The sequence below is a fragment of the Tachysurus fulvidraco genome, chromosome 1 (genome assembly GCF_022655615.1).
Source record: "Tachysurus fulvidraco isolate hzauxx_2018 chromosome 1, HZAU_PFXX_2.0, whole genome shotgun sequence".
Lineage (NCBI taxonomy): Eukaryota > Metazoa > Chordata > Actinopteri > Siluriformes > Bagridae > Tachysurus > Tachysurus fulvidraco.
In genome coordinates this window covers 46,294,789-46,311,928 of record NC_062518.1, presented here as the reverse complement: position 1 = coordinate 46,311,928, position 17,140 = coordinate 46,294,789, and the positions used below count along the sequence as shown (strand labels likewise).

The window sequence follows — 17,140 nt, the reverse complement described above, 5'->3', positions numbered from 1 at the left end:
AAAGCTTCTGGGAGACTGTCCTATGGACAGATGAGACAAAAATGGAACTTTTTGCCAAGGCACATCAGCTCTATGTTCACAGATGGAAAAATGAAGCATATCAAGAAAAGAACATTGTCCCTACTGTGAAACATGGAAAAGGCTCTGTTATGTTCTGGGGCTGCTTTGCTGCATCTGGCACAGGGTGTCTGAAGACTATCAAGGGATTCTAGAGAGAAATATGTTGACCAGTGTCAGAAATCTTGGTCTCAGTTGCAGGTCATGTGTCTTGCAACAGGACAATGACCCAAAACACACAGCTAAAAACACCCAAGAATGGCTAAGAGGAAAACATTGGACTATTCTAAAATGGCCTTTTATGAGCCCTGACCTCAATCCTATTGAGCATCTTTGGAAGGAGCTGAAACATGCCGTCTGGAAAAGACACCCTTCAAACTGGAAACAACTGGAACAGTTTGCTCATGAGGAGTCGGCCAAAATACCTGCTGAGATGTGCAGAAGTCTCATTGACAGTTACAGGAATCGTCTGATTGCAGCAATTGCCTCAAAAGGTTGTGCAACAAAATATTAAGTTGGGGTACCATCAATTTTGTCTAGGCCTATTCCATGAGTTTATTTTTTTAAATAATTCCATTGAAGCATGGTTGAAAAGCAATGTCCGACTTTCATTGGTTAACATTCATAGAATTTTTATTTATTATTACTTTTGTCAGATTAAAGTTTTTTCTGTGACCATTGTGAGTTTTTCTTTCATTGACTGAGGGGTACCAACAATTTTGTCCAAGTGTGTATGCAATTAGAGTTTAAAATGAATTTAAAAAGGATTAACTTAAAATTTACAATATTATATATCTATCCTTATTGAGCAAGCCAGAGGTGACACCGGCAAGGAAAACTGAGGAAGAAACCTTGAGAAGAACCAGGCTCAGAAGGGAACCCATCCTCATTTAGGTGACACTCTACAGTAAATAATGTAAATGTAAATAATGTTCTTTCTACAACAGTTTATAATAGTGCAACTGAGAGCTCCTGAGGAACTAATGGGCCATCATAAACTCTGGGTTCAGAACAGACCTGATTGCTGATAACGACCAGACCATACAGCTGTCTGACACAACATTGGTTCAAAGAAGGCATGACAGTCTCCGGGCATCTCCATCTACAACAATCCCTTGAGACACTGTCTGACCATGTAGATCAATCCCTGGCAAAGTAACCACCCGCTGATGAGACTCCAACCAGGTGTAGAATATTAGAGTAGCTTGATCGGGCTAGGAACTCAGAACACCAGGAGCTCGGGAATGGCATATATAGCTTGACAGAGAGAGAGAGAAAAAATTTAGGTATGACCTCAATCAGGTGATGGACAATGTAAATTATGTGCAAAGTGCAGACAGGGACTCAGGCAGGACTAGCTATGACAGCATAAATATAGCATTCAGCGTCAGTTCAAGCTCAGGCTATCAGCTGATGTCAAATTTTCTAACCCCGCCCATCAGCTGATCTGATTCCTAAGCACGCTATTGGTCCCTTTCAAACAGGGTGCCCTGTTTAAATACATTTTTCAATCTGTCTGCTTTGCTGTTTCCTCTGCATTGCTGCAACTGCGATTTAAACTCGACGGCTATTTGGAGTTTATACTGCAAGCTATCTTCTTTTGTGGGGCTGCTTCCTCTGCTTTGCTGCTGCGATTTAAACTCGGCCGCTAGTTAGAGTTTAAACCGCAAGCTATCTCCTTTTGTGTTCGTGATATGGAACTATAAGAGGTCATGATTACTACTAGTATACTTGAGCCAAAAGGGAAGTTTGAAGACGCTTTGAACTTCCGGGTAAATCGATACGGCGCGCATGTTCGTGTATAGTGGTGCGTTTGTTGAGCCGGAAGCAACCTTAGGGCTGACGTGTTGTACAGTCTGTTATGCTACGCTACGTTAGGCTATGCTTCGCTATGCTATGCTATGTATGTTATGATATGCTAGGTTATACTGTATGTTACGCTATGTTATAAGATAAGGTTATGCTATGCTTCTGCTTGCTCGTCACGATGGGTCATGCCATGCTTGTTATACTAGGCTAGATGGTCAGTGGTTGCTAGTAAATGGCAAAGGAACGGCTTTCCGTGCCTGATAATAACATGTCCTCTGCTCTGTTGGTATTTTACTAATAACATTGGCTAGTAAAATGCTCGCTTTAATCGTCTGCTGGCTCTTCAGTTAGCAGGAAGAGCCAGGGAGGATTCCCTGGTATGGTCTGTTTGGGGACTTTTTGTCTTTCTGCTTTCCCAGTTAAATGGGAGATTGTCCCCAGAAGCTGCTGCTGTTCCCTGACTAGCTTTCATGGAGCTCATGAAAAGAATGGGGAATTCAGAACAGAGCCATACTGCCAAATGTAAATTTTATTAGCTTGCAAATAAATTTTAATATGTCAAAGAATTGTCTTTATTTTGACTCAAGTGGTCCTGACTGAACTAAAATTACTAGATATTAGTATGAAAAAGAAAACAAAATTAAACATCTATTCAACAGCTAGCTTTGTCCCATCATGGCAGTTGCTTCTGCTAACATTACAGTTGTGAGGATTTTCTTATGCTGTTTATTTGATAAGTAATGCCGGTGTTATGTCCAACTCTGTTTGGGTATCTGTTTCCCACCAGCCCGTCCCATCCAAACGTTCTTCCGAAAGTCTACTATATTCAAAATAAAAACTATTTTATAAACGGTAAACATTTAGATTACATTAGTTATCTGCGATAACACCCTTAAAGGCTTGAGTCTCTGGTCTGGCAGCCATCCTGGCAGAGGGCTCTGGCATGGTGGCCATCTTAACAGAGGACTCTGGCATGGCAGCCATCGTGGCAGAGGGCTCTGGCGAGGCAGTCATGACGTGAGCAGGCTTAGGTGTGGCAGGGTGGAGGTGAGCAGGCCTGGGTGTGGATGAACAGAGTTCATAAAATTCATCCACAAAATCCTTAATGTGCCGATTCCCTGACAAAGGTGTAAAATCCTCACCCCTATATCCAATGTTAGGTCGGTTGTTCTGTCACAAGCGTAGAAGAAAGAGGAAGAAGATCCAAATGCAGGTGAAGATTTTTATTATAAACAAAGAATGACAAGACGAGATGAGACAAGACGAGACGAGAAACATGAGATGAGAAACAGCCAAGGGATGCACTTATTTCCAGGGATTTCAGAACAGCGTAACAGAAATTGCATCATCGTATAGGTGTGGCCTATATTAATAGCTAAATTATAGATATAAAATATAAAATCTACCTGTATGACTGTTTTGTCCTTCAATATTCATCAGAGAAATCCTTTTTTTTTTTTTGAAAGAAGGCATTTTTCCAAGACCTCCAGAAACACACCCACTTTACATCACGGTAACGAAACCCCTGGAATTTAGTGAATGCCAAACAACCAATGAACACATGATACATAAAGTAGGAAATGGGGGCAAGGGAAGCAAGTCACAAGAGACACATATCAAAAGTAAAAGACATTGAAAACCAAACACAAGTCAAAACACAAAACATGTTACACATATGAACTTTATGCCATAACTTGACAGGTCAGAATGGTTTGGGTGGCACAAGAGGGCCATAGTATTAGGCAGGCAGTTTTAATGTTGTGGCTGATGAGTGTACATATAGTGGTGTAAAAAAGTGTTGGCCCCATCCAGAATTTTTTTTTTTTTTTTGAAAAAAAAAAAAAAACGTAGTTTTTAAATGAAGGTTTTTATCATTTAGGGAAAACAAAATCCAAACCCACATGGCCCTGTGTGAAAAAGTGCCAACATGATTTAACTGTGGTTTTGCACACCTGAGTTTCTCTAGCCACACCCTGGCCTGATTACTGCCACACCTCTTCGCAAACAAGAAATCACTTAAATAAGGCCTGACTGACAAAGTGAAGACCAAAATATCCTCAAAAGCTACACATCATGCCAAGATCCAAAGAAATTCAGGAACAAATGAGACAGAAAGTATTGGGAAAAGGTTATAAAGCCATTTTTAAAGCTTTGGGACTCCAGCAAACCACAGTGAGAGCCATTATCCCCAGAGGTGGCAAAAGTACACACATCATTTACTCAAGTAGAAGTACAGACAATCATTTTTTAAAAGACTCCAGTAAAAGTAGAACTAGTGACTACATTCTTTTACTCAAGTTAAAGTAAAGAAGTATGGGCTCTGACATGTACTTAAGCAAAAAGTCGTGTCATAAAGTTTAGTGTCATGCTGGTAACTGGACATCATGTTATATATATATATATATATATATATATATATATATATATATATATATATATATATATGTGTGTGTGTGTGTGTGTGTGTGTGTGTGTGTGTGTGTGTGTATATATGTATATGAATATATAATTTTGGAGTGTGCTGATGGATATTTGTGTTCATCAGCCACAAGAGTGTTAAGAAAGGCAGGCACTGATGTAGGTGAGGTAGGGTGGAGTCAGCGTTCACGTTCATCCCAAAGATGTTCAGTAGGGATGAGATCAGAAAACAACCACATATAGCAGGAAAGGTCAGGTGACCCAGTACTTTTGGAAATATAATGTATACCAAGTGTATCACCAAGGCCATATCCCAAACTGTAGGGAAATTCCAGCTCTGTCCTTGAAAACAACTCAAAATTATTGTGATGTTTTACAAATGACAAAATTAATGTTAATTAAATTAAGCACTTCGTGTTTTTTGGGTTGACACCAGGGGCGGTTCTAGGATTACATCTTTAGGGGGTTTAGCCCTCAGTAAGAATTTAAAACAAGAAGAGTTCTATATTATATATATATATATATATATATATATATATATATATATATATATACATGTCATATATATTCATAAAATATATATATATATATATATATATAAAACTCTGGTAATAAGAATAGTGAAATTTCACTGCTTTTGGTTGCCGTCTTTGCGTCTTTCCGCCGATTAACGTTTTAGATAAACTGAAGCCACCATAAAAAAAGGTTTAGAACTGCCCCTGGTTGACAATTCGCAACGCATTCGCCAGGAATCCTTTTTGACGCCGATTATTTCAAACATCTCCCTCATATACGGCCATGGGTGTTCAGGAATGTCCTCGTTGTTAGTTATTTTAACATCGGTGACTCCGTCTGAATTAACATTAGCCATTCCTTTTGTAGGTGTGCTGCTCATTGTTAGCTCCGCTATCCTTAGTCTATGTCTGATAGCCAGTAAGTACACCAGTCACATGGTGAAAAAGCCACACAATGATGATAATGATAGGCTGGAAACAGCGCTCAATGAGAAGAAATAATACTAAAAGTAATGAGTCCGTTTTGAAAATGTAAGAGGTATAAAGTAACTTGAAGCTTCAGGAACTTGAAGACTTGTTGTGATAAATGGAACCATGAATTCTGCTGTCTATTATAAAATCCTGAAGGACAATGTGCAGCTATCTGTGATCTCAAGCTGAAGTGAACAGTCAAAGTCCTGACCTGAATCCTATAGAGATGCTGTGGCATGACCTTATAATGCTCAAAAACCCTCCAATGTGGCTTAATTACAACAATTCTGCAGATGAGTGGACCAAAATTCCTCCACAGCTCTGTAACAGACTGATTGCAAGTTATCACAATTGCTTGATTGCAGTTCTTGCTGCTAAGGGTGGCACAGGTTTGGATTTTGTTTTCCCTTAATAATTAAAACCTTCACTTAAAAAACTTCATTTAAAAACTTCATGTTGTGTTTACTTAAATTTGACATTTGTTTGATGATCTGAAACATTTAAAAGAGACAAACATGCGAAGAAATAAAAAATCCGGAAGAGGCCAACACCTTTTTACACCAGTGTAAGTCTATTATCTCTCTCTCTATTTTGATTAGATCTCTCTATACAGTAAGCAAACAGGAAGTGGTAAATCTTTAACACACATCACTGCTCTTTCAGTCAGTCAGTCATTAGAAGGACAGGATGGAGCTCGGTCTACTGCCTGTTATGCTCTGTGAGTAAATGTTCTCTTTGTGTCTTCATTAGAGTGAGTGATGATTTATAAAGTTGTTCATCTGCAGTCTGAATGTCCTGAGTGATGAGCTTATTGTGTGATTAGGACATTGTGTGTACTTCATCATGACTGTCCAGGTGGATCAGTGTCTCCATATCTGTTATGAGAAGGGTTTAGTTTGATGTGTAAATACTCTCAGTAACTATGATAGTTCAACAGGTAAGAGTACAAGTAGAGTGAGTTTAACACGGGGTTTAAATCATGTAATGAGAGTAAACAAGTCTGTATTGTTAGAATCTGTACCTGATGATTGTCTTCTGGTGGTGTTTCCTGTATACAGAAATGCAAAAAAAAAAAATCTTAGCATTAACTAGCAATTTTAAGTAAATGCCTTATAACCTACATTTCTTTTTTGTTACTATTATTTGTTTGTGCAGAAGAACATGTTCACTCTAATACACTTTAGTACCAAAGTAATGCACAGCACTTTTAATGAATAATTAGCACTAATTATTATTAATGTAAAAATTAAGAGCAATAAATGTGCAGAAACAAACACTTCTCATTAGTCCTGTACACACACAGAGCAGTGACACTGTTAGAGGCCTGAGAGCAGGTCACAGTTTGTTGGTGCAAATTTAGGTGTGAAGAAGCGGATGTGTGAAAAAAGGTTGTTGAGGAGGGGGAAGAGGGACGTGTAAAAGCAATAAGTAATAATGTGGGTAAATTTAACTAACATAACTGAACTCTTTTAAACTAAAAGGTGTCCAAAATGATAAACAGAGAAAATATTTTATAACCTACAGTAACATTTCTGTTATTATTATGGTCTGTACTGTGAAGCATCTCAGTGCAATAAGTTTATTCCAAAACACACTATCACCAAACTATTGTCTAGTATCATTTACTCAAATATATCAAAGAATTCTACAGAAATAAACACATCTCATTAGACTTGTACACTGACACACACCGGGCAGAGACAGAGAGACCTGAGAACACAGACAAGTGTGCGTTGTGGTTTAGCTTCTTCCTTTTTTTTTAAATTCAGTGTTGAGTTCAGCAGAGAAGAAGGGGAGCTGTGAAGCTGAAAACATTTGCATGTTGCATGCATTCAGGTTGTTGCTCAATTCTGAGCTTACCCCATGCACCATGCAGTAAATAGTATATACCCCATCTTCACACTTATCAGCCAACTTTTTTCCCACATTCTCCTTTATTCTCTATAAGCACTCAGTCTCCTCCAAACAAGTGATTCCTGTTCAGTGAGATTGTTGCTGCTCAGCTGAAGAATGTTTCTGTGTAGTTCCCATTGCGGTCGCGAAGCAGGATAACGAGGACTTAGCATATGAATCATAATCAGGCACATGAGTCTTTCATCAAATGCTGAAAAATGACATCATCTGCCAACCTATGGACATGCCCAAGCATAAAGAAGAAAGGTGCATGGCTTGTATTTTCATGGACAGTGATCTTGCAGGCCAATGTGAGGGCCTGGATCTGCTGTGGTCATTGTTTTTTATTCTCAGTGAAAGACTATAGAACATGTTGTCCAGTGTTTATGTTGAAGTAATTATATTGACATACTTGCCCCTTAGCGACACATGTTTTCGGATTGCGTAGGAAACTTTCTGTGCCCCCACTAAGGAGAGTATCTTAATTGGCACGGGGTCGTGTTGGAAACACAAGATCTACTATTAAAAGTTGGTCCTACCACGAACGCAGCTGTCCTTCGAAGTCCCCTCGGTCTTCTAACAAAGGCTCCTCTCCAAGGTCTTCTACTTAAACTATACCTACGTCCACAGCCGAGCAGAGGGGCCGAACGAGGTCCACAGCCGAGCAGAAGGGCCGAGCGACGTCCACAGCCAAGCAGAAGGGCCATGCGACTTCCATAGCCGAGTTGAAGGGCCGAGCGACATCCACAGTCGAGCTGGAGGGCCGAGTGACGTCTACAGCCGAGCTGGAGGGCCGAGCGACATCCACAGCCGAGCTGGAGGGCCGAGTGACGTCTACAGCCGAGCTGGAGGGCCGAGCGACATCCACAGCCGAGCTGGAGGGCCGCACATAACCCCCGACGCACCGCTGCCAGATCCAACGTCCCGATGACCAGAATATGAAGGGTGGGAGGGTGGGAAAAGTCCTTCGCCCTGGCCCTGCAGCACCCCCCGCGGAAGAAGTGAAGCGACGCCCTCCTCAGAACGCCCTCTTCACCGAAAAAAATGCGGGGCGATGCCGCAGGGCACCAAAAAATAAAAAAGGGGCAAAACGGTATGGTGACATCCTCTGCGAAGGAAGTGAGGCGACGACCGCTTCGGACGGAACCGAAAGTGTAGCGGCGTCCCTCACCGGAAAAAGTGCGGAGCGATGCCACCGAAAAAAGAACAAAGGGTCAGAAGGACTGCCGGAACAGTCCAGGGGGAGAAGAAAAAAAAATGGTCCGAGCTCGAAGCTATCCTGCTGGGTCTCAGTTCGTAGGCGGAATCATTCTGTCACAACCGGAAGCGGAAGGAGACAGACCAAAGGAAAGGAGTTTAATAAATGATAAAGACAACGACATAAAGACGATAACAAAAGCAATACAAATGAAGACACTTAACAAAGACTAGACATGACGAGGGGTAAACGTAACTAACTAATTAAGTGGGCAATGTGGCCCACTTAAATATAAAAAGACACGATGACACAATAAGGATCAGGTGTGAAGACAGGGAGGGCAGATGAAGGTGGGGCAGACACGTGACGAAGAAGATAAACAAAAACAGCATGTGGCCAATAGTCCGGGTTGAGTCCTGACAAACATGCACTAGGCTGCTTACAATAGAATGCACACTCATTGTGATTCAAGGCAGGCTTTTATACTTTTTTACTGTGGCCAGATAGATTTGGCTGTCAGGTTTGGTTGGCTTTGTGCCTTTTAGACGGCTACCATCTTATTTCATAAATACTTCCGATTTCCCAAACATATCTCGCCAGCCGACTCTCTGTTCGCTGCTAATGTCTTTTTTTTTTCTAAATCATTGTAACCGAGTCTGCTGTTGTAGCTGCTCTGATACGAAAGGAGTGAGACGTGTAGCTCTGATGAGGGGCCGCAGGATTGGCTTGAGGTCATAGGGGGCATCAAAATTATTATTGCTTGAAGTGAAGTCACAGACCCTTTTGGTGCTTCTTTTTTGATGCCATCGAGGAGCAAGTGAATAGATGGATGCCCCAGCAGACTGCGGATGAATGGATCCATGCATCTTAGGTGAAATTGGATGCCTGAAACGTGACTTTTAATGGATGAAGCAGCTTAAAAAAAATAAATAAATAAGGCATCTACAATGTCGCTTTGCTCGGCCATGCCCCTTTTCCGACTGTTTTAATGAACTGGATAGCATGTCAACCGAAGGATAAAACAAGGAATATTAGGGAGAGGAATCAAGCTGTTAATGATTGGAAGACGTCCGTTGTTATGAGGAGCTGACAAGTGTCTGATTAAACATTTCATAGCAAAGCAAAGCATAGAATGACCCACCGTGACATGCATAGCATAGCATAACTTGGTAAAACGTAGCATAACATCGCATCGTATAACATTGCAAGGCATATCATAACCTAGCATCACATAACCTAGAATGACATAGCATAACATAGCGTAACGTAACATAGCATAACCTAACAAAACATGACAAAGCATAGCATAACCAAGCGTAACCTAACATAGCATAGCATAGCAAAGCATATGACCCATCGTGACACGCATAGCACAACATGGCATAGCATAACATAGCATAATGTAGCATAATGTTGCATCACATGACATCGCAAGGCGTAACATAGTGTAACGTAACATAACATAACGTAACATAACATAGCAAGGCATAGCATAACCTAGCATAGCAAGGCATAGTATAACCTAGCATAGCATAATTTACAATCAAAGCTGCTCCGGTGAACCAGTCACCATAATTACTGTTGCTGTTTAACTGCAATAACAAGTATTTTAACAACACGTGCAATAACAATTTTTTTTTTGTGCCTGTGTGCGATATTTCTTTCTCTTTGGTGCTGTTACAGAGAAATTTCCCCACTGTGGGACGAATAAAGGTATACTGTACCTTATCTTATAACATAGTGTAACATATAACATAACCTAGCATAGCAAGGCATAGCATAACAGACTGTACAACATGCCAGCCCTAAGGTCACTTCCGACTCAACAAACACACCATTATACGCGGACATGCATGCCATATCGATTAACCGTAAATTTAAAGCATATTCAAACTTTCCTTTCAGCTCAAATATACTAATAATAATCACAACCACTTATAGTTCCAAATAATGAACACAAAAGGAGCTAGCTTGCGGTTTAAACTCTTAATAGCCACCAAGTATAAATTGCGGCAGCAGCAATATATTAGAAAGCAGCTCAATTAATGGGAATTTAAAGGGTCGGATAATATGGATGTCGTTAATGGATTGGTGCATGTCATAAACAGCTGATTATCAGCTGATGCATGCTTGACGACGTCGCCTGCGTTAAATGCATAATGCGATTCTTGATTTAAAAACACATAATTATATACAAAAACAAACATTAAATACAAACACATAACAATTATTTAAAAATACATTATATACAAACACATAACATTTATATACAAACTTATAACAAAAAACACTCATGATCTAGTTATGACACTGAGTTTTAAGGTACTGAGGTAAAGGTGCTGGACACTCTCTCTCTCTCTCTCTCTCTCTCTCTCTCTCTCTCTCTCTCTCTCTTTCTTTCTCTCTCTCTCACCTTCTTTTCAAGAACATTACTTCATGAGCAGTATCATGACATTTACCTGAAACATGTTTAGCTATTATTTAAATGTATTTCTTACAGGATGGTAAGAATTAAGTTTCCTGAATAAAATTTAATTTTGTGTTTTCTCAGTGTCTAAAATGTGCTGTGTTAATTAATAGACTTGACATTTCCCATAATTATGTCATGTTCTGTTTCTGTTCCCTATTTAGTGCTGATTTCACTCATATCAGTGGTCCAGGCTCAAGGTGATTTATATATAGTTTATCTTTATATTGTTTCCTTGTTTGAATTGTTTTGGTGCTGAGAAGGTCGTTTACAATTTGTTTAGTTGATTAATAATTTGTTTAGTTGATTAATAATTTTTAACATATTAAATATAAAACAGCAGAAGTTTAACCCTCCTCTAGTCTTCCCTGCTTTTCTGTGCAATTTAGGAGCGCAGAGTCAAACTGACCTGGTCTGATTTTACTACTTATAAAAAAAAAAAGAGCAGTGAAATGTTTCAAACATATTAACAACAAAACATATTACAAATATATTATATTTTGTAAAATAAAAAAGCAGAAATTCTGATCCCCCTGGTATATTTCAAATCCCGGATATTGTTTTGAAACCATTTAAACTTTTTAATGGCAGCAAATAATTACACCTGTTTTTCTCCAGGTCTAAAATTACAAAAATTACAAATAACTCTAAAAAAATAACTCTACGATGATCACCATTCTGTGTGATCGGCCTTACAGTACATTTGTGAACATTTTACACTTTTAATATATATTATGCCCAGCAGAGGTCATCTGATCAACCAACAACGGGCTACACCCCCCCCCCCACACCACTCAAAAACATGGCATAATTTCATGTGAAAACTTCTGTTACACTTCTTATGCTTTTTATTTTATATATATAAAATATATTATATATATAGACAAATTTGCCATGTTTTTGAGTAAAATAAGCAGAAGTTATTAATATATATATATATATATATATATATATATATATATATATATATATATATATATATATATATATATATATATTATATATATATTATATTTTTGGATAACCACTGGCTGGTATATGTCAAACATTAGTCAGCCTGACCCCAGGTCAAAGCTGACTGATACAACTAAATTCATAAATAATAGACAGCAAACAAATATGATTTGAATATGAAAACACAATGTGTGTGTGTGTGTGAAGTTTATTGGTAGATCAGGTTTTGCCCTCTGCTGGACAAAGGCATATCACAAGTGTGGTATATTTACAAATGTGTAGCTTTTTTTTTCCTGGAGGCCCAGTGAAATGCCATGCCTAATTCAAAGATTCAAGATTCAAATCATTTATTGTCATATATCCAGTGAGGAAAGCAGGTTTCCCTGAACAATGAAATTCTTACTTTGCCCTCCACAAGAATGCCAGGACTGTACATATAAATGCAATATAATATAGTATTGCAAGTGAGTGCAATAACATTGATAGATGTGCAAAATTGAGAGATGTGCAAAATTAAAATGGGGCTACATGAATAATATTAGCAGTATATAATGGTGGTGGTAATAGCAGCAATATGAATTACAATGTTCAAATGAGTTGAACAGTTGGACTGACTGTTCACTGAGGTGGGTGGCTGTTTAAGAGTCTTATAGCTGAGGGGAAGAAGGAGTTCTTTAGTCTGGTTGTCCTGCACTTTATACTCCTGTACCTCCGTTCTGAGGGTAGGAGTGTGAACAGTCCATGTTGGTGTGGGTGGGGTCTTTTATGGATGGACGCAGCTCTACTTTGGACTCTGCGATGGTAAATAGTCTACAGAGAGGGCAGTGGAGTCCTGATGATCTTCTCAGCAGTCCTCACCAGTCTCTGCAGACGTGTGCGGTCATTCACAGTAGTGCTGCCATACCACGCAGTGATGCAACTGGTCAAGACGCTCTCAACAACACAGCTGTAGAAGTTGTGGAGGATCTTGGTTGACATGCCAAATCTCCTCAGCCTCCTCAGGAGGTACAGCCGCTGTTGTGCTTTCTTAACCAGCTGGGTGGTTTTCATTGTCCAGGTGAGGTCCTCACTGATGTGGACTCCCAGGTATTTAAAGCTGCTCACCCTCTCTTCAAGCTCTCGGATATTCAGTGGCTGGTGAGTTCCCTTCTTTTTCCGCAGGCCCACTATCATTTCCTTTGTCTTGTCTGTGTTGAGGGTAAGATTGTTGTCTTCACACCATGTCACAAGACTGGCCACCTCCTTCCTGTAGGCTGCTCCATCCCCACCTGTGATACATCCTATCACTGCGGTGTCATCAGTGAACTTCAGAATGGTGTTGTTCTTGTGTGTGGCAACACAGTAATGTGTGAACAGTGTGTAGAGAATGGGACTGAGATCACAACCTTGTGGGGTGCCTTGTTTGTGATGATTGCGTCTGATGTCCTATTTCCAGTCCTAACAGACTGTGGTCTGCCAGTCAGAAAGTTTAGGAGCCAGTCACAGAGTGTGGGGTGTAGTCCGAGTACAAGCAGTCCGAGTTTGTGAGGGATGACCGTGTTGAAGACAGAACTGTAATCAATAAAGAGGGTCCTGGTGTAAGTGTCCTTATTTTCCAGGAGAAAGAGGGAAATATGAAGGGCAGCAGCAATGGCATCTGAGGTGGACCTGTTGGTCCGGTATGCATACTGGAGTGGGTCCAATATGTCTGGCACACTGCTATGAATATGGGTCAGCGTCACTCTCTCAAAGCACTTTATGATGATTTGAGTGAGTGCTACTGGCCTGTAGTTGTTCAGGGAGGATGGTGGGCTCTTCTTAGGCAGGGGGGTGATGGAGGTGGTCTTAAAGCAGGTGGGGAGAATGCTCTGACTGAGGGAAAGGTTGAAAATGGAAGTGAATACTTCACTCAGCTCCGTAGCACAAGCTCTGAGGGCCCTTCCAGGGGTGTTGTCTGGCCTGCTGCTTTGTGGGGGTGTACCTCACCTGACGAGACATTAGGGGTGGGTAGGGGGGTTGGGTGGGCTGAGTGTGTGTGTGTGTGTGCCTCCTCTCTGTGTCAGTGCTGGAGGTTTCGAAGCGGGCGTAAAAGGTGTTGAGGTCTTCCGGTAGGCTGTCTGAGGAGTTGAAATTAGTGCTCACGGTGGTCCTGTAGTCTGTGATGTGCTGCATGCCTTGCCACATGCACCTGGCATCAGAATTAGAGTAGAAGCTGTCCAGCTTCTCTCTGTACTGTCTCTAGGCTGCTGTAATGGCTTTTCTCAGTGTGTACTTAGCAGCTTTGTACTCTGTCTCATTGCTTGATGTAAATGCAAGTGATTGAGCATGCAGTGAATGAGCATGCAGCATGTGGTGTACCTGACTGTTTATCCAGGGCTTCCCAGTCTGTCAGAGCAAAGCAGTCCTGCAAGATGCCCTCAGTTTGTGTGGTCCAAAGCTTAACCTGTTAGGTAACAGGGTTTGTTTGCTTAAGTCTTTGTCTATAGACCGAGTACATAAACAGAGATATGTGGTCTGAGTTTCCAAAGTGGGGGCAGGGTGCAGCCCTGTATGCACCCCGTATGTTGCTATAAACATTGTCCAATGTGTTTTTTATCGTGGGTGGGAATGTCCACATGATGATATTTGGGAAGAACAGTCTGATTAAAGTCGCCAGCTGCAATAAAGACGGCATCAGGGTGAGACATCTCTAGTGTGTTTAGTACATCGTGGAGCTCGCCTAGCGCTACTGTGGTGCTAGCTCGTGGTGGGATGTAAACAGCGGCTATAAACACAGCGAATTCCTTCGGTAAATAATAGGAATGGCATTTCAACAATAAAAACTCCACATCAGGATTAAAAAATTTTGTATGTCCTCACACCATGTGTTGTTAATAAACACACACACCACCCCCCTTGGCCTTACCGGAGGCTGTGGGCCGATCTCCTTGGTGTATGGAGTGAGTTTGTAGCTGAAGAGAAGATTCCGGGACTTTATCTGAAAGTCAGGTCTCGATGAAAATTAGAGCACAACACTCTTTTATTTCCTCCTGTGATGTAATCCTAGCTCTCAGCTCATCCAGTTAGTTTTCCAGAGATCACACATTGGCTATCAGCAGGCTTGGTAGCAGTGGTCAGCTACCGTGAGCTTTTAGCTTAGCATGAAGCCCTCCCCTCTTGCCTCGTTTGCGTCGCTGCCTCCAGAGCACTCTCCTCGGGTCATCTATCTCACTCAAGCGCCGTGCCTTGGGCCTTCCTGGTAATGATGGTGGTGGTTCTCTGAGCGATTGATTTGTTGTAGCTCTGGAGGTATAAAATCAGTGTATTTGTGCTGGTTGGATGAATTGGTGATGTCCAGTAATGCTTGTCTGCTGTACACAATCAGTGCACCGCATTTGTGCACAGCAGACAAAACATAGAAACCGAGCATTCAAGAGTGGAGCGAGCAAACACGTCTGCCTCAGGGGCACCATGATCTTGCTTGTCTGCATATGTGTGGTGTGTTAGTAGACATTGTGTGTGTGTATGTGTGTGTGTGTGTGTGTGTGTGTGTGTGTGTGTGTGTGTGTGTGTGTGTGTGTGCGCATGTGTGTGTTTGGGTGTGTGTGTTAGTGGACAATCTGTGTGTGTGTCTGTATGTATGTTCATTGCGCTGGAAAGGGCAAGAGTGTGACCCATTGCTCCACTAAATGTGGCCTTAGGTACACAGGTGTAATAAAAACATTTTATGAACACAGAATTGAACATAAATAGATATAATTATTTATAGTAATGACAAGTTATGATAAATAAAAATAACTGTTTAAAACCTTTTCAAATTGACCCTAAGACCCGATTTAGTGCTAAATAAAATGCTCCATGATGCCCCTGATTTCTTAATATTAAACAGGTTTCACATATCAGTATCAACAAGTAACAAAAACATGAACTCATACTCGCTCTAAAAATGATATTAGTACTATAGACATGTTAAAGATTTTATGTAAGCTTTATTAACAACAGAATGTTTTATAGGGAGTCCTAAAGCTGTGGTGTCCATAAAGCCTGATACACATGTGTTCACTGGAGAGATTGTTACTCTCAGATGTGACATACAGGGAGGAGGAGACACTCAGTCGACTTACAGCTGGAAGAAAAATAATAACAAACTTTATTTAGATGGAAATAAGAGAAATTATATAAACAACACGACACAGGAGTTCATAATTTGGTCTGCTGAAGACTCTGACAGTGGAACCTTCACCTGCAGAGGACATGGGAGAGACTCTCAGAGCTCAGAGATCAGTGATGATCTTACACTGACAGTATCAGGTGAGTCTGTAGCTGTTCTTATTTCTTATTTAATATTGTCACAATTATTTTTAAGGTTCAGATTTTGAGCTGTCAATAATGGAGTCTCTGTTTCTGTAGTGTTGACTTTCACTTCCCTGTCTAGTAGACACCCATTTCTATCACAGTCATCATGATGTCATTTTCAGTAGCAGCTGGGTTTTATGTTAAGTATGCAGTATAATTGTGGTGAATCAGCCTGATTAATAGAACTCAGTGAACATTAAGAAAGAAGGCATTAAACCTCACCTTGTGTTGGCTTTGCTATTATCTGATTTATTAGATCATTTGAGACATTAGAATTAGAAGGTTTTATATGTGAATTCTGTCATTTTGAGAGATTTTTATCATCATCCACATCAGACTCACCTTCATCATTTCACACCAACAGTAAAACTCAATCCGACTGTGAGAGTGAATCCTCAGAGCTCCGTCTACACTGGAGACACCGTCACTCTGAGCTGTGAGCTGCAGCAGGGGACTGGATGGGAGTTTTACTGGTACAAAAATAATCAGTCATTACAGAATCTGATCAGTGAACAAGGGAACACATTTAATGTGACAGTCGATAATGCAGGAGAAACAGAATACAAGTGTCGAGCATGCAGGAGAAAGTACTACAACTATCACTATGACTTCTACTACAACTACTACACAGAGCTCAGTGATCCTGTTAAGATTACAGTGAGAGGTATGTTTATTTTTTCCTCTTTTCATCACAGGTTTGTTAGAAGGCATAAACATAGTTGCTTAATTATTTTGTAATTCCTTGTTATTCCAGAATTTTCGGAATAATCTTGAAATACATATGTTTAAAATTGTTCTGACTGGTGAGATCCAATAACATTTTATTTAACACACACACACAAGCACACACACACACACTATAACTATGTTTTCTAACAAGTGAAAGTCTTCAGGACAGAAAAGCTTAGATTTTGTGGTTCTATGTTTTTTATATTTAATAATTAAAATATAGATTGATATAACTATTGGTGAGAAAAGGTCTGTAAGTGAAAACTGTTTGGGAAACGTCTGAGGGCAACCCAGCACATATATATTGAACTGTTT

At 40.4% G+C, this 17,140-nt stretch overlaps 1 protein-coding gene and 1 long non-coding RNA gene across 2 annotated transcripts in view; both read left to right on the top strand.

The window, feature by feature from the left end:
* The window catches only part of LOC113633973 (B-cell receptor CD22-like), a 352,956-nt gene that overhangs the window by 222,140 nt on the left and 113,676 nt on the right, over positions 1 to 17,140 (top strand). The gene's annotated exons all lie outside the window — the stretch shown is intronic.
* On the top strand, positions 10,992 to 16,754 carry LOC125138539. Its single transcript, XR_007137747.1, has 3 exons — positions 10,992 to 11,028; positions 15,755 to 16,051; positions 16,461 to 16,754. It is a non-coding gene; the product is annotated as an uncharacterized LOC125138539 (long non-coding RNA).